Raw genomic sequence first — 14535 nt, forward strand, 5'->3', positions numbered from 1 at the left:
TCTTATTTCTAATATACTGGGGTTTTAGGTAATGGTAATATCGGCATTTTGTCAGTTGAGGACTTTTTGCTTTTTTTTAAAGAATCACATTAATTAGAAATGTATATAAATGTACATATATTTAATTTAATTGCGTGTAATTAACTATTTGAAAATTTCATGTATATCGAATTCAAAAGCTACACGCATTATAAATTCATAAGATCATGACCACTCAGCATTTCCTTTTCGGTGCTTTTTTTTTCATTTGTCAGTAAAGATTCAGCTTGGCCGAACGAGAATATTCGTGGTCCATCAAATTCAATCGAAATTTTATTATAAACAATTCAAAACCAAAAACCAAAGCAAAAAAAAATGTCGCTGAAAACCTTTATATCTTTGGCTGGCTTGTTGGTTACTACTATTCCAATTCAGGTCTTAGCCGTAGGGCTGTCAGTAAGTATAGTGAAGCCTAGTATGGACCTTTGTATAATATATCCAGCTGAGATGCTTCTACCGTTGCTTATCTTATAGTAGCCAGCGTTTTCCCTCATCAATGGAAATCCTATCGACACTAATTTTTAAAGGTTAGTTTGGAAAAAACTATTGTCATCAGCTTGTAATATTATTTTGTGTTGAAATTAATTTGACTAATGCACAAGTATATTGTTATGAGCTAAAATAACTCCCAGCCTTGAGTACTCTATTGCATGAGGATTATGTTGCTGTAGTTAGGACTACACCGGATGTAGTATAAGGTCAAAGGTGAAATGTCACTGGAAGGAACGTAATAGTCATCTATAGCTTAAACTATGCCAACCAAGCTGTCGTGGTTTAGCTTTTATAGGATTGATTGGTTATGTCTAAGATTGCAATAAGAATGTTTACCAGAAATAGTATTGTATTGTACAGCACACAGAGTGATAGGTAACAGATATCGGGCTTGGCTTCTTACTTGATATATGGTTATGGTTTTATGACAAATTAGCTAAGTGGGGTGGCCAAAATCTTTAAAAAGTCTGAGGTGAATTATTGTAATGATTACGCATTGTAAATAGAATACGTGCTGGGCGGCATTAGCATTTCCGAGTTCGTCCAAGTTTGAAATTGAATGCTAAGGTGGAGAATTTTCTAATCGTCGCGAAAGTAATCATTCGCTCTCTCCTGTAATTACAAACAGAAGAAGATTAACGCCGATCTTATTCAACTGTCGGTACTCACCAACTAATTAATTTTGCGATGCCAAATGCACAAATTCTCTCTCTCTCTCTCTCTCTCTCTCTCTCTCTCTCTCTCTCTCTCTCTCTTTATATATATATATATATATATATATATATATATATATGTATATATATATATATTATATATGTATATATATATATATATATATATATATATGTATAAATATAATATATATATATATATATATATATATATATATATAGTATATATATATTCTTAAAAAATCACAGTAGATGCACGTGACTTCATAAATATATTTGATTTGATAAAACAAGATTCAATGATATTCCTTTTAACTGTGTCATTACATGGGACTAAGGCTCTTGCTTGACTCCAGTTAATAGGATGGTCTAAATCTCTCATATGTACAAATAATGCATTCGATATTTTGCCCAGTTCTCACAGAATATTGATGTTGCTTGAGACGCTGTGAAAGAGATTTGCCCGGTCTGTCCGTATAGACTTTATCACACTTTTTGCAAGGAATTTCATATATGCAGCCTGGAAGATCTTTAGGAGAATTTTTGATTACTAAACTCTTGACATTAATATACTGAAAACAACATTTTATGTTTAAAAAGCTTTAAAATTCTAGGAATATCTAAAAACCTTTCATCATAAGGTAATTTTAGAATGTTATGCTTACTAAATTCAAGTTTGTCATTAGTTGAATAAAATGTTTTTTTCTAGCTCTTTTCCATGCCACATCTACAAAAGTCCTTGGGTATTTAAGTTTCAATGCAATATCATAAATAGTTTTAATTTCAGCGTCAATAAACTGCGGGCTACAGACACGTAAAGCCCTTAGGAACATCCCCAGAAAAAACAGAGAATTTAACATTTTGATGGTGATTGGAGTAGTAATGAACAAAAGAGGCAATATTAGTTGATTTTCGAAAGACTGAAAAGGTGAAATTTCTATCATTTCTATGGACAGTTACATCAAGAGCTAGAAAAACATTTTATTCAACTAATGACAAACTTGAATTTAGTAAGCATAACATTCTAAAATTACCTTATGATGAAAGGTTTTTAGATATTCCTAGAATTTTAAAGCTTTTTAACATAAATGTTGTTTCAGTAATATTAATGTCAAGAGTTTAGTAATCAAAAATTCTCCATAAAGATCTTCCAGGCTGCTTATATGAAATTCCTTGCAAAAGTGTGATAAAGTCTATTACGGACAGACCGCCAAATCTCTTTACAGCGTCTCAAGCAACATCAATATTCTGTGAGAACTGGGCAAATATCGAATGCATTATTTGTACATATGAGAGATTTAGACCATCCTATTAACTGGAGTCAAGCAAGAGCCTTAGTCCCATGTAATGACATAGTTAAAAGGAATATCATTGATCTTGTTTTATCAAATCAAATAATAAAAATGTTCTAAATTTAAGTCTTGGTTTATTTAAACTTGATGCTTTCATAATGAAAAAATTTGTAGATAAATATAAGCAACAAAATAATATATTCAGTTTTTACATGTTTTGGACTGTAAAGATACTTTGTAACTTCGTTAAGGGTCAGAATCGTTAAGTTTGTGAACGTGTGATATCCGATAATCCTGGATTATCCCTTTTAATTTTTACCCTTTTGATAATAACCATCTGGTATTCCTGATCTTTGTTTGTACCTGAGGCCTTCCTCTCCAATTGTACTTTAGTAGCTCCTTGACGATGTCTGAATAAAGACGAAAGCGCTTGGATTTCTGTCTATCATTTTCCCGTGGTATTCGCTTATATATATATATATATATATATATATATATATATATATATATATATATATATATATATACATATATATATATATATATATATATAATATATATATATATATATATATATATATATATACAGGGTGTAACATGAGCTTTGTGCAAATATTTTGGCGAATGAAAGAAGAAGTTATTTTGAGCAGAAATTGTGCTATAAACATATGCATTTTAAGGCTTCGTTTGTCAGTAGGGGTATTTTAAGACAAGGCATGATCCGACTTCCAGCTTACTTGGGACGTGTGCAAGATTTTCCCCTGATTGCCTAAGCTGTAAACATCATGGTTCCTAATGTAACATGAAGTAGTCTTCTAATTAATTACACATAATTAGTACTACTCATAGTAACAACAAGGATAAAAATAATATAATGTCACAAATTAAGCATGTCCGTATAGTCATAAGTGGAAACACAAAATAATTGAACAGAAATTCACCCTCTAAATCACAGGTTTTCAATCTGGGGTACATATACCCCAGGGGTTACTCCAAGGGTCTGTCGTGGGTACGCGCTCCCCTGGCACTCGAATTAATATTAGATACCGACCTTCAATCTGTTTTAGCAAATACTGCTCCTCGGCCAACTAGGATAGTTAATGAAAGCAGTTTCAGCCATTTTATTAACTACCTTTGCCGCTGATTTAATGATACGTATTTTGTTTTTGCAACTCAGTACCATAACCTTGAACATTTTACTGCATAGCCAGAGGTGATAAATATAGAAAATTGTCTTTATTTTATAATGGAATTCTTCATGTTTACAATATTATTGGATATGTCAGGAGAGTTATGTACTTACTCCTTACTTCCCTTCTGTACAATTTTTCTGAATTGGTTTTGTTTTCCACGTAGTACAAAGCGAAAGGGGCACATTACTGATATTACAAATACCCGAAAGAGTACTTGGGGAGGAAAAAGTTGAAAACCCCTGCTCTAAATTCATTACATCAAATAGATTAAAATATGCTAAACTCTACGGACAATAAGACCATTATTTCACCAACGAAAATTTTATCATTGCATTTTATTAGAGATTTTTTTTGTATTGTTTAATACACATTATTGTTATTATTATTTTTTTTTTTCATTTTCATCCTAATAGATAGATCATAAAGATCCTTTCCTAAAGTTCCTGTACCCTTTAATCAATGCGAAACACCTTTTTCATACCTTTTTAGGCTTTCCTGTCCCCCAACAGCAACAACCACAACAAAGCAGTTTTTAGGCTTACTCCCCGAAAATGATATAGCTGTCATTCGAGTTCAGATATTTTCGGCACTTCTCAATAGATTTTCTACAAACAGAAAAATCTTATTAATGTAAAACTTTTGTGCTAAAATATTTATTCGATTCTTGAGAGGAACTTATAATGTTAAGATTAGTTAATGTGTTACAGTAGAAAATACTAAGTCTCCTCTGATGGCCTTGGAATAAACCTTCATATGTTCTTAAATCGGTCACAATCGATGCACAATCTTATCTTTGAGCAGTTGATTACAATAAAAGAGAAAAGTATTCGCAAAGGATAGATAAAGAGGAAAAGAAAAATCTGGTCAAATGTGAGAGAGAGAGAGAGGGAGAGAGAGAGAGAGAGAGAGAGAGAGAGAGAATTGTTAGCTATTATAAAAAACAAAAAAAAAACTTTCAACGCCAGGAATATAACCAGTCGCAATTAATACATTTATAACTTTAAGCACAGTTCAGTACAGTAAGAAATAAAAGTTTTTACAAATGAGAGGAGGAAGAGGACAGAAAAAATACGTTTTTAAGGAGAGAGAGAGAGAGAGAGAGAGAGAGAGAGAGAGAGAGAGAGAGAGAGAGAGAGAGAGAGAGAGAGAAATCACGTTTTCAATAAAAAAAAATTCCTAATCATTCATAATTAATTAATGCACCCACTACATCGTAGTACAGTTTTATACTGTAAGATATTAAAGTTTTTATAAACGATAGGAAGAAGAGGACAGACAAAATACATTTAGAGCGAGAGAATTATTTGGGGCAGCTGTCTGTCCCTGTTGATACGCAAAAAGAAAATCTGTCGACAGATTTCTATTAAAGTAGTAGCTTTTGAAGTCAGATGTACAGGAAATCGATAGTATATGATCGTCTCCATTACTTGGACAGAGTCCAGAGGTCCACACAAAGACTACACCCGTAGTTGGGTGGTGGTATCAGTGCGCCTTATGTGGTGCACTTTAGGCATTACCTAATGTTTTTTTTTATATCAAGTTAATATTCATTCTTTAGATATTAACTTAACGTTCATTGAATATTAGCAAGGAAAACGTTAACTGCTCAGAGCATGTAAGAAATGTCTGCAATAATTCGTTTGCTGCCCGAGTGTTTAGCCAGATATGAAGAACCTAACAGACGCCGTTTTGGGAGATAATCTCAATCTCCCTGGACCTTGTGAGGGAGTTCACAATGAGGCATATGAAGACAACTGAATGAGTAGTGAGATGTCAAAAATAAATTATCAACCGGAAAGCGCTGCAGTGGATATGGTGACTAATTCAGCGCCGGAAAGTGCAGTTTCGCAGATCGTTCGTATATTCTCTTACTTACGTATTACCAAAAGTTATCAGTCAGCAAAAGTCGTCACCCACACTGCCCATTTCCGGGAGACATGAGCTTTGTCTATTTAAACCGCCTTGACAGAGCCCCCTGTATCATTCTCTCCAGTAGCCTGTCACTGGAGGGACATTCCTTTACACTCACCCTGTGGCCATCGGTCCTCAAGTCTGGTCGCTGGTCCTGTTCTGCTGTCATTCATCATAGGCTCTGGCAATATGGTCCGAGTCAAGAAGAGGAGACCAGCACTGTTTCGCATTCCAGTCTCATTCGAGCCAGTTGAGCCAGTCTTCCCCAAGGACAAGGACAAGGAAAAGGACAAGGACAAAGGCAAGTGGGTCTCAGCCTGCCACTCCTGAGGAGGGAAAAGCTACAGCATAACCGACAGCAAGGGCATAGCAGGAAGATCTCTCCATCTGCATCATAGCCTTTCGATCACTTCGCGAAGCCTTGTCCCAACACAATATTCTGTTTTGCACCAGTGCATTACGGCAACAGTATATACATCGATATCCAGTTCCTGTTGCCCTTTCAATAAGTTACCTTTCCATAAAGTGTCCCGGGTCTGCTCATTGGTCCTCCTCCTCCCACCAGAAGTACCTTCCATTAGAAATAGAAGACAATATCAGACTCCTTCAATATGAAAATCGATCTCTCGTTTTTATGACTAAGAAGATTTCTCAGCAAATAGCAATAGCTTTCTACTCGTACATCCTGTGTGTAGTTTTCCAGAGTGGATCGACGTAACGGACACATTCAAAAGGGAAGTCTGTCCTCTGGAAGAATTATCTCTGAGGAAATTTACGATTTTGATTACTGTTCAACTCTCACTTCTCAAGTGACTCAGATGAAATACATATTGTTTTGAAAATAAGTTTTGTTGTGAAACCAAGATATTCTTTGGAAATTGAAGAAGGGTATCAATTTTACCAAATCTTTGAAATTTTGCATATGAAAGTGATAAAACTTCGGAGAAATATACCATTGTTCATAGTAAAACATCTCACCGTTGCATGAACCATTTCTTATCAAAATGTACATAGTGATATATCGTGCAGAAGTAGCGGAAGCTGAAACAGACCCTCCACTATTCTTGTCGGTGTCTGTTTCTGGCATCATCGGTACTAGATATGTATTATTGAGGTGAAATGTTTAAATCTGCTACTTTTTAATATAAAAGTTTAAAAAAAATACTCATGTTTCTCTCAAAACCTGCTCATCCTAATGAAAATCTAAATCAATATGATCATTTCTTTTTATTCCTTCCAAATGGCAGAAAGGTAGACAATATATTTTTCACGCCTTCATTAATTTCATAAATTATAGTCTAACATTCACTGGGCTAAAACCATTTTCTACAAAGTCATTTTCTTACACCATTTTCTACAAAGTCATTTTCTTACACCACCATCATGATCATCATCGCCTCCGACGCTGTGCGGCAATAAGATGAAATCACGCCACTCATGGTCTGTCTCGTGTTTTCACTTTTACACATCTCCACTCATCTCCAGCCTCCCTTTTCATAGTTCTCACCCAAATGGGTAAGGGGCTTTTAGTTTCATGCTATAGTACAAAAATAAAGCGCCCAGATGACGATATTGCTCATTATAAATGTTTCAAACATCGTCATGAAGTTTGTCAAATCGTTGTGGTGAGCTGTTTTGGATAAATTTGCAAGATCCAATTTAGACTTTTCCAAGATGATAAATTTCTTCAGATGTATTATTTTCATCGCTTGTATCTGTGATGTTATTTTGAATGTTTACAATACCATCTCTTGCAGAGAAAAATTGCAGATTGAAAGATTGTAAATATTTCCTGATTTTGATAAGTTTCCAGCATTGCCCCAGAGTTTGTAGCGTAGCATTTTGAAGCCAAAACTCCTCCGGTCACAGACTAACAATAATTGTATGATTCTCTCTCTCTCTCTCTCTCTCTCTCTCTCTCTCTCTCTCTCTCTGTGTGTGTGTGTGTGTGTGTGTGTGTGCCAACACCTAAAGAACGCATTATATATTTATATGCAAAGTACAGCAAGTAGAATATATCAAAAGGCATTAACCAGTTTCGTCTACTCAGACAGGAAAAGAAATGCATGTTAAGTGTGATGGGATGGAAGCTCAGTGCATACGAACATACAGACGGTTTAAAAAAAAATTACGTCCAGATGTAGTTTGAGCCTCATGAAAAATATATCGCTTGGTTATCTGTTTGAACCAGGCACCTTGTAGCACAACTTATATCAAGTAAAAAATACGATTTTTTTTTTTTTACCTTCTTGTACAGCTGATGCTGCGTATGATCGCTACAAGAATGAGGCACAAGCGAGAACGTACAAATCTTTATTTCTGTCTCCAGTTTAGGCTAATTTCTGATGCTAGTTCATGGGAATAGGTCAATTAATTATTGACTACTTCCCCCAAAGTTTGGCAGAAAACGAGCTTGTAAGACACCGCTATTAAAAACATTTTATTTCGCACATTTTTCTTTTTAAATAAAATGGATCAAGGATAGACTGTTATTCATATACTTCTCAAAACTTTCCTTCATATGGCTGTATTTTATTACGTTTCTTTCTATCATATAAGAATAAACCCACCTTTAAGGGCCAGTCCCATCTATAGCAAGTTTTTTTCTTGTAATACGAAGAAAAATTGCACTGTTATCCCTCGTTAATCTTTTACATTTTTCATTCTGTTCAATTCTTATATCCGGTGATTTACTAAGTTGACCAATTACACAGAATTTGTCACAGGAATTACGTGGGATTTGATATTCACACTCTTTGTTATTGTCTGTAGAGCTCATTGTAATGTTTTTAATATTGTCATTGTTATTAAATGCCACGTTAACACTAGAGTTCCTAAGAAGACGGGATTATCTTTAAAGTTCTGCGTTCTTTCTTTCTTATTATTATTACCGTTAAGACGTTTAGCGTTCTCAATGGATTGTATAATACAACATGAAAATGCATTCATTCTTGCCTCCATGTTCCTAATCAGGGCTACACATACGTAAGGCTCAGATGAAATAAGTAATCAGAAGTGGGTCCATGCAGTCACTAAGAAGCCAAGTCAAGGAGGAGCACAAAACTGATTTATCGAATAAAACTACACTGCCTGCTTGTACCAGTCCATCTGGGCCTGTTGCCGGTTTTTCTTAATCTTTTTAATCCTATACCTTTTACTCGAGCTTGAGCCGACTTAAATGTATAGGCCTTGAATGTATGCAAACGGTAAACGAAACGAGTTATATTTAAAGCAGAGGAAATGTGACTGTAAAATCTTGTTTTAAAGGTATTTGTAAGGCATTATATATATATATATATATATATATATATATATATATATATATATATATATATATATATATATATATATATAAGGTTTTTTTGCCACGAAGGAAAAAAATGAAAAAGCGAGATAGCCAAGTACTTCGGTCCTGTTCGGACCCTTTACTGAGGCAAACTGATTTTACAGAGAACAATATAGTCAAATAAAGAAAGCTTAATATACAAACTGACACTACACGATTAGCAAGCAATAAGGGCGATTTTTCACTCTACAGAAGGGAGGAGTCGCCTGAGGGAAGCCACACCTTTGAAGGATACACGCCGTAAACAAGTGATTTTCCCAGAAAAACAGTACAATTTGACAAAAACACGGAAGCATATACAATTTAATATCATGAATTTTTACACAAATTTTCCCCCAAAAAAATTATTATTAAGGAAAAGACGAAAGAAAATATAAACATATATATATCGAGCAAGGAAAGAGGGAGAGAAAATATCGAACCAGAGAGAAAGAGAGAGAGAGAGAGAGAGAGAGAGAGAGAGAGAGAGAGAGAGAGAAAATAATAACTAATATACATGTGGGACTAATTTATTAGTTGTTCATTTATTTAAGGTCCCTCCTTCATAAACATCTTACAAATATATGGGTCCAAATGGTACATTCACAGACTAAGATTTAGGTTGTTTTATTAGTGATTTGTATAATTGCCGATTCCAGTAAATTTCTTGAAACATAATCATTAGATCTAGCAATTACCGAGGTATCACCCCAATTAATACAATGAGATTTTTCACTCAGATGGATAAACAGTGCATTTGAAGTCTGGGCTGTTCTAACTGAATACATATGCTGCTAATCCGTACACATAAATTTTTACTTGACTGACCAACGTAAAAACGATGGGGCAAATCCTTACAAGGAATCTTGTAAATGATGTTGTTATTTGTTACGGGGACTATTCTTAATTAGCATATCTTTAATGGTATGTTATAAGAGAACACTACATTACATTAAACGATTTAAATATTGATTTTATGGCTTCAAATCCACGAAAATAAGGTAAGCTAGTACATTTTTAGGCCTTTCTTTTTCATTAAATAGCAACATTATAAAACTTTTTGTGAGCTTTTTTGATAACATAAATCAGTTAAATGAGGTGGGTAGCAGAGATCGTTTCCTATCTTTTTTATGTATTCTATTTCTTGGTCCAGATATTGTGGACTCGTGATACGCAAAGGCGCGTAGGAACATAGAAGAAAAAATTGAAATTTTAATATTAAGATGGTGGCCAGAATAAAAATGTACATATGTTAAATTATTATTGTGGGTTTTCTATAAATACTGAATTTGCATTGGAAAGATTCTCTATGTATTAATACATCTAGGAAAGGGATACATTGTTATTTTCAATTTCAACAGTGAATTTTATGGATGGCACTAAATTATTCAATTTAGACAGTAAATCATTTACATCGATACCACCAAGATATCATCGACTAAGATATCATACTACTAAGATATCATCGACATATGGGTACCATTTTAAGGTTATCAGTGTGATATTCGGGAGGTGTTGTCTCTCAAAAATTCCATATATAAGTTTTGAAAGGAGAGGTGATAAGGGTTACCCATGGCCATACCAAATAAATTTTATTGGTAATATTCTCCATTAAAATAATCTGCAATCACAAATACATAACTTAATTAAGGAAATTAGTGACTAACGACATAGGCAATTCATGCAGTACAAGTCCATTACTTAAATATTCTAGTACAGAGTCAATGGGGACTTTTGTAAACAAAAAACATACATCAAAAACTGACAAAACTAAAAATATCGCTAGGGTTTTAGTACAATGTTATTTAATTTTTCCACAAGATCAAGAGAATTCCGGATGTGTGAATTACATACAGTTCCTAGTAGCGGGGAAACAGTTTAGTAAGATATTTAGATAGTTTATAAGCAATTGATCCTACAGTACTAATAATTGGGCGCATAGGTTGTTTTCCTTATGAGTTTTGACTAGGCCATATAATAAGGTAATGAGGGACCACTTTACAGTTAACTACACAAGAGTTCTTTTTTATCTTTAAGAATTTGTTTGATATTGATATTAAAGTTTTTTATTCTTGGTCCAACGGATTTTTTTGCGAGTTTTTTGTAAGTTATTTCATCCTCTAGTTAAAGTATGCATGCGTGATATGTAGTCAGTTTTGTCAAGAGCCACTAAACTATTGGATTTTATCAGCCTTGGTAATGTGTAAGCTATTATCTTCTTCAATCTTTTAAACTTTTTCTGTAGCGAGCAGGGAAGTTATTTTCATGATAGGCATGCTAGCACTATATGTAATGCCTTGATAATGTCTAAATGATTTGTTTTGTGGTAGGTCACAGATATTTTTCAAACTTATATAGAGATGTTGCTATTGATAAGCTGAGGGTTTGTTACAAATGAAGAAAGACCAACCCAAAGCCTAATACACGCACTACATTATCACTTATTGTTTGCTCGATAAATTCACCACACAATCACTTCTAGCATTATTGGTCCAATCACTGTCGTTGATAAGGTTTGTTTTAATCTGTCCAGTTTTCTAATCAAAGTGTCTGTATTTCTATGAAGTTTTCCATAATATTTCTTGCCTTAATGCGTGTTTCCAATCAGCGGGAATCGAGTAGTTAAAGTTACGTCGGGCTTTTTCCAGTTCTTTAAAGAAATTCTCCTTTTCCTCCATTTTCGCGGCAGCAATGTGACGTTTTTAATATCATTGCTACCATACCGCATGAGAAGATACGATCAACATCCTTTTAATGAATTTTCATAAGTGATATTAAAACATCAATGATATAACAACATCATTTGCAAAATTCCTTGTAAGGATTGCCCCATCGTTTTACGTTGGTCAGTCAAGTAAAAATTTATTTGTGTACGGATTAAGCAGCATATGTATTCAGTTAGAACAGCCCAGACTTCAAATGCACTGTTTATCCATCTGAGTGAAAAATCTCATTGTATTAATTGGGGTGATACCTCGGTAATTGCTAGATCTAATGATTATATTTCAAGAAATTTACTGGAATCGGCAATTATACAAATCACTAATAAAAACAACCTAAATCTTAGTCTGTGATGTACCATTTGGACCCATATATTTGTAAGATGTTTATGAAGGACCTTAAAATAAATGAAACAACTAATAAATTAGTCCCACATGTATATAGTTATTATTTCTCTCTCTCTCTCTCTCTCTCTCTCTCTCTCTCTCTCTCTCTCTCTCTCTCTCTCTCTCTGGTTCGATATTTTCTCTCCTCTTTCTCTTGCTCGCATATATATATATATATTTTTCTTTCGTCTTTTCATTAATAATAATTTTTGGGGGGAAAATTTGTGTAAAAATTCATGATATTAAATTGTATATGCTTCCGTGTTTTTTCAAATTGTACTGTTTTCTGGGAAAATCACTTGTTTACTGCGTGTATCCTTCAAGGTGTGGCTTCCCTCAGGCGACTCCTCCCTTCTGTAGAGTGAAAAATCGCCCTTATTGCTTGCTAATCGTGTAGTGTCAGTTTGTATATTAAGCTTTCTTTTGACTATGTTGTTCTCTGTAAAATCAGTTTGCCTCAGTAAAGGGTCCGAACAGGACCGAAAGTACTTGGCTATCTCGCTTTTTCATTTTTTCCTTCGTGGCAAAAAACCATTTATTTATACATAGCATCACGTTTTTTTTATATACTTCGTGATCAAGTTATTCATATATATATATATATATATATATAACCGATGAACCTTATCCATGTGGAACTAGGCCACATCGGCTATTGACTTGAATTGCAAGCTTCTCAAGAATATGGTGTTGATTGAAGAAAAAGAAGTAACAGAAGGGCGAATTAAAATAACATGTACGCGGGGGTCCCTGGTGCTTTAATTAATAATCAGATACAAAACTGATGGACAAGAAACGTTTTATAAAACAAATAATTAAAATACAGACTATGTATTTGGTCTGGTATTGTTTCAATTCTTTACAGATGACAGATTTTTAATCTCTTAAGTAACAGAAAGATGAAGTCTGCAGTTTCAAAGTATGTAAACCTATAGTGAACTCAACAACATAACAGATCATTCCCTACAAGTCGTTTTAGAGATTAATATTTAATTGTAAAATCTTCGATATTTACGACACTTTTCACGTAGCTGCCAAAATATGTGGCGAAAAGCTTCCACTTAAAAAGAAAATATGTATTAATGACAGACGTAAGTCGCATCCATTTGAAGCTCCTTTTCAGCTATAACCATTCTTGAGGATTTCTTTCCTTGTTGGATGACGGAATTAGCCCGTTCTTTCCGAAATAACATTCGAAGATGGAAGAGCTATCCCGGTTCTCACAAAGATGTCCCAAAGTAAATAAAATTTCAGGAATATTCTTTGTCTGTCTTTATGAACTTTCCTTGTCTCGTCCTTCAGATGTTTCTGATGTCGTTGATATGACCATTGTTTGCTAAGACCCCTTAAGGTGTAGAATCAATCTTGCACTAAGCCCCGGCGGCTGGGGTTCCACTCACAATTTCCAATTGACTTTCATCGCTTTCATCGACGTCTGCGATTGTCGGTATCTGTACGACGACTAAGATTCTTCTGTCGATTTGTGCCATGGCGTCGAGACCTTCCCGAAGGGTTTTGACTTGACTCGTTGTAGGCGAAAACTGAAGTAGCTTCAAGTGACTTGACCTTTGAATTCGACTTCAAGCAAATCCTCACATAAGATTTAAATCTGAAGTGAGCTGTAGTTAGTTACTGCAGTCGAGCAAATGGTGCACTTGACGAGATCTCTGAAGAGGTTCAACCAACGGCAGCCGGTCGAATGATCCAAGTAACTAGATCCCAGACGTTTTATTCAAGCTTTTGTAGCCAGAGAAGCTTCCTCTCCACAGATTTCAGAGGAAAGTCGGTCGTTCGCTGACGTATGACCCACGTCACAGCCAGAGGAAGAGTGGTGTTTCCTTTGACGATTGCGCCATTCTTAACTCTGCAATGGGAGTGTAGGATTTCACGACGGTTACACCCTCGGATAAAGGAAGACTTCACAAACAAACAAAAAATGTTACTAAGTTTAAACATCAACATTCTGGGGCCAACTGCAGAGGGATATAATAATTCCCGGAAGCTAAGAGAGTAAGATGACGTCATAAATGAGGGAAATGGGTCATTGTCAACAGATATTGGATTTTTTGATGAAAATAATGCATTTTTATAATAAAAAAGCGTTGATGAAACCAATAAGAACAATTTTATATTGACTTACTGTTACTATAGTATGAACCTGAAGTCCAGTATACTCAAATTTCAAAGGAACATTTGAGTTTCATAAAAATCAAGGAAAACGTTAGACTTGCCTTTTCATTGTAGCTCACAAGCGACAAGCCTCGTAAAGACGAAACTACTCTGACAGGGTGAAAGATATGTCTCTGACGCAAGAGCTTTTAACACAAACAGATATCATGACCACCCCAAAATAAATTTATATACCGTATACTGTATGTATATATATATATATATATATATATATATATATATATTATATATAATATGTATATACATACATGTATATATAGCCTACATTATGCGTATATGTAAAAATAAATATGTATATAAATATAGATTATATTA

The sequence above is a fragment of the Macrobrachium nipponense genome, chromosome 10, assembly GCF_015104395.2.
Source record: "Macrobrachium nipponense isolate FS-2020 chromosome 10, ASM1510439v2, whole genome shotgun sequence".
NCBI classification, from domain to species: domain Eukaryota; kingdom Metazoa; phylum Arthropoda; class Malacostraca; order Decapoda; family Palaemonidae; genus Macrobrachium; species Macrobrachium nipponense.